We start from the raw sequence: 9,402 nt of genomic DNA on the forward strand, positions 1-9,402 counted from the left end.
GAGCGGGAGATAGGTGGCTTTCCAAAATACCTTCACGGGGTCTGCAAGTAAAAATGTCTGCCGACCCTCATTCCGGGGTGCCCGCCCCTCCTCACCGACAAGCTTCTCTGGTCTGCGGTTGTTCTCTGGGCATCACACAAGGTCCATGTTCTGTTAACACGAGCGGGCGGGCAGGGCTGTGGGATTGCGACTGTGAAGGCTCATGCTTTGTGTCCTACCTCGACCCTCAGAGGTTTCCAGGCCCTGCCACTGGGCCCTGGCTTCCTCCCCTCCCCTCTCGTCTTTGGGGGGGTCCATCTCACGCATGTCTGTCACCATGGACTCCATCGTCATGGCTCCCATCTCCTCCATCCGGCCTCTGTCATCTGGGCACAGCATCTCATCTCTGGCCATCCCAGCCTCCGTCACCTGCCTCACCTCCATCGTCCCTGCTTCGGGGCTCATTCTGGCCTCCAGGGCCTTGTACATGGTAGGCTTTCATTCATTCGTTTGCACATTCGGTGAAGGTCTACTGTGTGCCAGGCCCTGCGCCAGGCATCGTGTAGATGGACATTGCCCTTGGGAGTGCACGCCTCGGGGAGACGCATGCAAGCCGCGGACGGCAGGAGCGCCTGGCCAGGGCTGCGTGGACACCGTGGTGCAGAGGAGGCCCAGGCTGGCTGCAGGGGGTGGAGGCGGGGTGGAGGGGTGGGCTCAGCAGTGGCCCTGCTGAGCAGGCTCTGGAAGGAGAGGTCGCACGCTCCCCTTTCTTCCCCGCTGGTGGTAATGGTGCCAGGAGCTCCAGCCCTCTTAGATACTCCCAGGGTCCTTGCTCCCGGGCCCCTGGCGATTCCTGCCCCTCCAGGAGCCTCGCCTTCGCCTCCTCTGCACTCCAGGCTCTGGGTCAGCCTTCCTGCTGTGTCCACGTCGCCGGGGGATATTGGACTGTTAACAATGTACTTTTGTGCTGTGAAATGATGGTGGTTGAGGATGGGAATGATTTTGTCTTGTTGATTTTAATGTCTTTACTTGGCCAAGTGTTGGTCATTCAATACTCATTTTGGAAATTTTTAGGTCTTGCCGAGCCAGAGTCCAGGATCCTCTGGTGTCTGTGTGGACACTATGGACGTTCCTGGGGGAAGGGATGTGGACTTTCAGGGAGGGGGTGGTGGGCTCAGATGTCTTACAGGTCCCCTTTAAGGATTGGAGTTACTCGGTAATGGGGGACCTAGGTGGTCTCTGGGAGCTGTTCCAGGTTTGTTAATGGAATGCTACTGTTGGTGGGTGAGCTTCTGTAAACTGTTAGGATGGTTTAGTTGCATGTTTTGTTTCATTCTGAATCAGAATTATGTGGCATGTGGGCATGTCTTGGGGTCTTTTGGGATGAGGTGGCCCCTTGACTTTATCCCCTTCAACCCAGGACCCCCATCATTACCCCTGAGAGGGGCTTACCTCATTAGAAGTTCATGAGGGTGAAAAGCACCCCAAGCTCAGGTGTCACGAGGAGCCCTCCGCCACCCATGTGTCACAGAGAACACCTCACCCCACCCATATGTTATACTGAGTCTCCCCCTTTGTGTGTCACACTGAGTCCCTCCTCTCTGGTGTCACAGGGAGCTCCTCCTTCACCCATGTGACAGAGACCCCCCCGTGTGTCTCACACAGCTTCTCACTCACTCGTGTCATATGTAGCCCCTTCCATCAGTGTTTCACACTGAGACCCCTTAATGTGTCACACATAGACCCTCCCCCACCATGTAGCACACAGAGCTATGTGTCACAACCAGGGTCATATGTCACACTGAGCCTCGCTCATGTGTCACACTGAGCCCCTCACCACTGATGTATCACATGGACTCCCTCCTCCCACACTGTGTGTGACACAGAGACCCTCCTCCCACACTATGTGTGGCACTGAGTCCCTCACCTCACCCATGTGTCACATGGAGCCCTTCCTCCACCCATGGGTCACACCAACCCCCCTCTTGTGTCGTACTGGATCCTTCCCCTCCCATATGCCACACAGAGAGCCCCCCATGTGTCACACGGGGCTCCTCACCCTGTCTGATGACATGAAGCCCTGCTTTACACCCATGTGTCACACTAGCTGTGTCACATCATACTTCTCCACTCACATGTCACAAGGAGCCCCTACCTACTCATGTGTCATATAATACAGAGCCACTCCCTGCACATGTGTCACATAGAGCCCCTCCTCCACCTAGGTATCACGTCAAAGGGTCTTGTGTCACACTGAACCCTCTCCCACTTGTGCGTTGCATTGAGTCTCTCCCCACTTGTGTCACGTGGAGCTCCGCCTCCACCCATGTGACCCACGGAGCTCCTCACCCTCTCGTGTGTCATGTGTAGCTCATCTCCATCCATGTTTCACACTGAGTCCCTCTAATATGTCACACAGTGCCCCACCCCTAACCATGTCTTACACCCAGGGTCATGTGTCACATGGAGCCCTCATACAGCCATGCCACTCTGAGCACCCCCGTGTGTAGTGCCGAGCCCCTCATCCACTTATGTGTCACATGGACTCCCTTCCCCCACATGTGTGTCACTCTGAATCCATCCCCTCTCGTATCACATGGATGGACTCAAGATGACACAAGAGAGCTCCTCTCCCACTCATGTAACACTCTGTCCCCATTCATGCGACACATGGAGCCTCTTTCACACGTCACATCAAGCCCACCCCACTGATGTGTTACAAGGAGCCCCTCCCACATTTGTGTGTCACACCGAGCACCTCCCCCACCCACTTGGCACACTGAGCACCTCCTCACCTATTTGTAACATGGAGCCCCTCCCATACTCATGTCACACTGAGCCCCTCCCCTACTCTTGTGTCACAAGGAACCCTCCCTCTTCATGTGTCACACTGGGTCCCCCTCATATGTTACATCGAGCCCTTCCCTCATTCATGTGTCACATGGAGCACCTCCCCCCACTCATGTGTCATACTGAACCTCCTCTTCACTCACGTGTGATGTGGTGCCCCTCTCCCTCCCACGTGTCACACTGACCTCCTCCCCCATGTGTCACATGAAGCCCCGTGTTTCACACTGAGCCTCCCCATTTTTGTGTCACACTGAGCCCCTCTTCCTCTCATGCGTCATACTGGGCCCTTCAATCTTGTGTTGAACTGAGTCCTTCCTCCATATCTATGTCACATGGAGCCCCCTCCTCATCCATGTGATACTGAGCTTCTCCCTCGCTCATGTGTCACTTGGGAGCCCCTCCCTCTTGCGTGTTCCATTGAGTCCCTTCCCCCATGTGTGTATCATACTGAGTCCCTTCTCCATCCATGTGTCATAAGGTTTCCCCTCATTGTTGCACTGAGCCCCTCCCTTACTCATGTCTCACACCGAGCCCCTCTCCTACCCTTGTCACACTGAGCTTTTCCATTCGTGTCACATGGAGCATCTCCCCCACCCATGTTTCACACCAAGTCCCTCCCCCACCACATGTCACATTAAGCACTTCTCATATGTCACACCTTCCCTTACCCATGTGTCACATGGAGGGCCTCCAACATGTGTCATACTGACCCCCTCCCCTACCCATATTCACACTGAGTGCCTCTTCCAGTCATGTATCACATGGAGCCCCTCCCCCACCCATGTGTCACTCCCAGCCCCTACATGTTCCACTGGGCCTCTTTCCTTTCTTGTGTACCTGTGTCACATGGAGCACGTCCCTGCACCCGTGTTTTGTACTGAGCCCCTCCTCCACTCGTGTGCTACATGGAGCCCTCCCCTGACCACCCCCATGTTTTACACCAAATCCTTCCCCCATTCCTATGTCACCTTGAGCCCGTCCTTCATCATGTGTCACACCAAGACCTCCACTCATACATCACACGGAGTGTTTCCTCCACTCACACGTCACACGGAGCCCCTCCCCCACACATGGATCACTCTGAACCCCTTTCTGACCTCCATACTGTTCCCCCCTCTACTTCTTAAGGCCTTAACTCCACACCCTGGAGGTTTCCCTCCACGGGCTCTTCCAGGGAATTTGATATTATTAGGTCACTTATTCACAAATATTTTTTGAGCACCTACCTGGTGCCAGGTTGTGTACCCGTGTGAATATGTGTTAATGGTGTGGGTGGTCGAGCTGTGTGTGGTGAGGCGGGCAGTGGGGGAAGGCAGAAGTGGCGGCTGAGAAAAATGTGCAGGATCCAGGGAGGGTCTTTTTTTTGCACAACTTTATTGAGATGCAGTCCACATAAACAAACACACTGCACCCATGGTTTTTAGTTTATTCACAGATGTGTGCAGCCATCACCACAGTCAACGCTCCTAAGAACATTGGAACATTTTCACCACGGAAACCCCGTGGCCTGCAGCCGTCATTCCCATTCCCCACCCCCGCCCCTCCTTAGGTGGCCTCACCTCCACACTTGGTCTCTGGGAAACTCTCCAAGTTCCCGCTGGGCTCTGAGTCCTCACTGGGTTCCCAGAGGTGCCTATCGTAGCCCCATTTCACAGATGCAGAAGGAGAGACTGGGGAAGTGCCAGGGAGTAAGAAAGAGACACCCACTCCCAGCTGCCGTGCCAGCGTCAGGCCTGCCTCCCATCTCGCATCCCCACCCTCTGTCACCTGGCCTGGCTCCACAGTGCCCCAGGGCTCTCTGTGAGCCCAGATAAGGGAGGCCCAGGCCCTGGCCAGAGGAGGCAGGGCAAGGCGAGGCCAGGTGGGGTGGCAGCTGCCACAGTGCCGCAGGTGCCGCAGGGGGCCCCACTGCCTGGGCTGGCTGTCCCTCGCTGTCTCTGCTCTAACCACTAGCAGCAGGCGTCCCACTGCCATCTGGGCGCTTGCACTACACTTCTGGGAGGAGGGTCGCGGCCCGTAGTCAGTAGTTGGGGGGTGGGAACGGCTTCATACAGGAGTTGATGCACAGTTATCCAGCTCCTATATGATGCCTTTCTTCATCCCCTTCAACCACGCGCAGCCTCCGGACCCTCCTCTGCATCCTTGGCTGCACGGGACGTGTCCTCACACTTGCCGCTGCCCTGCCCTAGGCCTCTTCCTGGCATGCTCTGTGCACTTTTCTCTCTCTCGCTTCCGCAGCTCCTCGAGTTCCTGGAGGGGAGGGCCTGGGGCTGGGCCATCTCTGAGGCCCCCTGCTCAAAGGGGAAGGCCATGCCCCCGGTGGGACACTCCCCAGGGCTGGGCCCGGGCCACCCTCCAGCTCTGCAGCCAAGGGCAGACAGGCCGGAGGTGGGGTCGGGGCGCACCCCAGGACTTCTCCCACCACGGGGGTTGGGGCTGTGCTCCTACAGGGAGCCCTCCGAGGGGACCTGGCTCGCAGGACGGATGGGCAGATGTGGGAGAGATGGTGCTCCTTTATTCCCAGGCCTGGGGGGCAGGGCTTAGACAGAGCAGGCTGACCCTTCCCAGGGCCCCAGGAGGAGGGTCTCCTTGAGGGGTCTCTGCCTCTACTCAGGACTCTTTTGTGACCAGGAGGCTGAGGCCCCTCACAGGCGGCCTCTTACTTTCTCTTTACACCTGTGCCCAAGACATTTCCCAGCTTCCTAAGGATTCCTAATCCTGGGTCCCCCAGAAGCTGTCAGCAGGCACCCCATTCTTCCCTTGGTCCACGGGCCTGCCTCTTGCATTCCCAACTAACTCAGGTCCTATGCATGGCGGGAGGTGACCAGCACCAGCCTCTGTGATACTTACCATTAACCCCATTCATTACCCAGCCACGACAGCCAGCCCAGGCACAAGCGTCGGGCCGCTGGGGCGGGGAGGCCTTGGCCACAGAGTGAAGCCATTAGAGCAGGACCAGGGGAGCCACGGCACCCTGTCCCGTTCCCTTTCTCAATTCCTCCCACCCTCTCCTGCTCCTCCCACCCCTTCTCGATGTCCCTCCCTCTGCCTACCTTTTCACCTGCGTCTTTCATGGTGTCAGGATGCACATGCTTGTCCTTGTTGACTTCAGGAAGGTGGGCAGAGGTCCAGACGAGGGTCACTGTTTGTGTCTGAGATCACCTCTGATGGGTTTGGGGTGTGACAAGAGTGCCCGTCGCTCAGTAGCAGGGCTCTGGGCGGGTGGGGGCATCTTGGGGTGTGGTTGATGGGTTCTGTCTGTTGTCTTCCTCTTTCTCATGTTGGGAGCAGACTGGGCCCACCCAGGTAGGTGGAGAGGCGACCTCATGCCTCTGCTCCAGCCAGATTGTTAGGAGCTTGCAAAGCTCTTAGCATAGGGACCTGTGTCAGGGCTCTCTAATTGGATCAGCGGCCACCTGCAGGAGCAAATCCGGACCTGAGTGGTGAGTAGCCGTCAGCTGCTTGGGGAGCATGTGATGCTCATGTTCCAGAAATAGGCCTGGGCTGCACCAGGCCTGGACACTGGCGTGCTCGGGCACCTTGGGAGAGGAAAGGAGGTGGGGGGCGCTCGACAGGGGTGGAACTTGGGGTTGGGTCCCCTTCATCCCCTGGATGCCATCAGAACTCTTTGGATGCTAGTGACCTTGGGCTGGGGCAGAGAAGGCCTCAGTCATTGGCCATCTGGGCCGTGGGCCTGTGTGTCAGGGGCTCTCCAGGCTGGGCAGCTTGTTGTCCAGAGTAACCAGAGGCTCATCAGGAGTTGTCACCTTTTTTTGTAGTAGCCATGATGTCATAACACTAACATTAATTTTCTTTTCTTTTTCAGGAGAAAAAAAAGGTTTGTATTGTGTTTTCTTATATTCCTTTTCTGGAAGGCAGAGACATATTGACCCCACGGTTTTGCTCTGTCAGTGACGCTCTGGCCTGGGGCTGTAAACAAGGCTGTAGCCCCCTACTGGCTGGATTGGAGTGTGGGGGCAGTGATTGCTGTTGTGCTGGCAGCCCCCCAGTCTATGTGGGCATGTGTGTGCGAGGTGTGGATGAATGTGCCCACTGCAGTGGACGTCTGGTCCCCCTGGCAGTGCAGGACTGACTGTGACAGATTCTGTCTGGCTTAGCCTGCGAAGTCATCCTGTGTGTCCCTCCACCTTCAGCAGGAAAGGGTGGTGGTCCATGAGGGGAAGCCCCTACCAAGCAGGAAGAGAGGTTTGCCCTTGAGATCCAGCCTCTGGGACCCCCAGGGGTAGCCTCCAGGTGACCCAGTCTGGGAGTGGTCTCCACACTATAATCCCAGGCTCCCACCCAAGGTTGTTCACTTCAAGGGATTTGGGAGCCCCAAGAAGAGTGCCATCTCAAAACAGCAGTAATTTTAGGAACCAAGGGCCCTTGGAGGTTGTGTTGTGTTCTTCAAACTCCTCTCCCCTCTCACTGCATCCCCCATTTGATGGGACAACAGGCTGAAAGATGGACAGCCACTACCTTAGGTCACTCAGGGGCATGCTGGAGTTCTTGTGGCTAAGCCCCTGATCTTGACCCATGGGCTCCTCTCTTCGGGCTCCTGTCAGGGACAGAGTGCTCGGTGGACAGACAGAAATGGTGGGGCTGCTATGATGTTGGCTCTATGTAGGGGTCATTTGTTGGGCCCTGTGACTGTAGATGGCATAGATGGAGTGACCCAGGGTGAAAGGGCAAAGGCCACCAGGGAGGGACCCCAGTCCTGGATCTGTCCCCAGCCCCTTTGCAGTCCTCTCCGGGCCTTTATTTCCCCATTTCTCCTGAATAAATGACATAAAAAGCCCACGGTGGGTGGGGAGGAGGGACTCTGTGTGCCAACTGTGCCCAGCACTTTACTTGTGGCCCTTTCCGATCTTCACAGCAGCCCTCAAGGGCCCGAGTGACAGATGAGGAAATTGAGGCAGGGAGGGATCTTCCTGCAGTCAGTCAGTGGGGGGCCAGGTGGGGGAGGGGCCATGAGTTACTTCCTTTAGAGGCAGGGGGAGCCCAAGGTACAGCTGAGCCCCTGACCTTGAGCCTGGGATCCTGACCGTGGTCTCCTGGTGCTGCTGTCAGGGGTAGATTTTTTTAGGTAGGTGGGTGGTGGGTGATGGCCAGTCACCCCTGGGGATCTGTGAGGGCTCAATGAGCCCTGTGTGGGGCTGGGGCAGGTGTCGGGGGAGAGTGGTTGAGCTTCTAGTGCTACGGTGGGAGAGCAGGAGGGGGAGTCACACTGTGCCAGATGGCAGATGAGAACCCCATCTGCGAGAGTCAGCGAGGGAAACGGCTTTCCTAAGGCCACCAGGGCGTGGGGTGGGCCTGTGAGGGGAGTGGGACTATTAGGTTAGACTAGTTAGGCCCTTGCAGAGCCCCTGACCTTTGAACCTGAGATCTGTCCAGTGGTCTCACAGTGCTGCTGTCAGGGGCAGATTCCCGGCCCACCTGTGTCCCTGGTGTGTGAGGACCCATGTGCACAGAGCCTCAGTATCGTCCCCCCTCCCAGTTGAGGGTCAAGGTCATACTGGAGTGTTCCTGGTTCCTTCCCCTCTGCCTCCTTGCAGAGTTCCCACATGTGGAGGAGTGGGGTGGGGTGGATGCTCTGGGAGGTCAGAGGGGTCAGTGTGTGCTGGACTGTGGAGTGCGTGAGCCCAGAGTGAGGCTATGCTACCCTCCCCTGCCCACCTGGATCCCTTTAGGATCACCTCCCCCTTCCAGGGCATTGTGCCCTCAAAACAGCCATGTAGCCACTTTTAGAGCAGTGTGATCCTTGAAAGGGACCCAGGCTTTCTCCACTGGGAGTGGGGGACAGGGATTGCTAGAGACCAGGGCCTGCAGACCCTCTGACCTGGGAGTGCAGACCACAGCCTGCCCACCTCCCATTCCTATGTGACAAGAGGTGGGGCTTGGATTTCTGGGCTCTCTGCTCTGGAGCCCTCAGGAAGAGGCAGCTCTCAGCCCTCCATCATGTACCCTTTCCCAATTGCACCCACCCAGATTTCCTTGAAATGAGCCTGTGGGTGATGGGTATCACTGGCAGCCTCAGTGGGGGGTGGGTGGTTTCCCAGGGCAGAAGGAGGTACCCAGAGTCCTGTAGGCAAGGCCTATGGCCTCATGTGCCAGCCCCCCACCCTGTCCTGCCCCACCATCCTGCATGCTCCCCAACCCTCACCTTTTAGAACAAACCACAGAGTCAGAAATCTTTTATTTTGCTTTATTTTGGGGGGGGAAGAAATGTTTAGGGGCGAAAGGTAGGGCATGTCCTCCCCATGGCAAAAAGCATTGGTCTGGTCCGAGCACTCCCAGCTCCTTGGCACAGTCTGCTGGGCGTCTCTGCACTCCAAGAGTCTCTTTTGGGTCCCCTCACCGTCAATGTTGGAAGGGGAGGGAGGCCACCCTGGGTGCAGTTGGCCCTTTCAGTGTCCATCATGGACAAGTCCGGTAAGTGGTACTGGTACGTCGGGATGCTCCACGGAGTCGCTTTCTCCAGGTAAGAACAGAGTTCAGGGTCAGATGGAGTCAGTGTCAGGAGAGGTGGACCAGAGGGTGGGGGTGGGCTTGCTTGCAGGGTGGGATGTGGGT

The sequence above is a fragment of the Galeopterus variegatus genome, unplaced genomic scaffold, assembly GCF_000696425.1.
Source record: "Galeopterus variegatus unplaced genomic scaffold, G_variegatus-3.0.2 Scaffold4164, whole genome shotgun sequence".
NCBI lineage: Eukaryota > Metazoa > Chordata > Mammalia > Dermoptera > Cynocephalidae > Galeopterus > Galeopterus variegatus.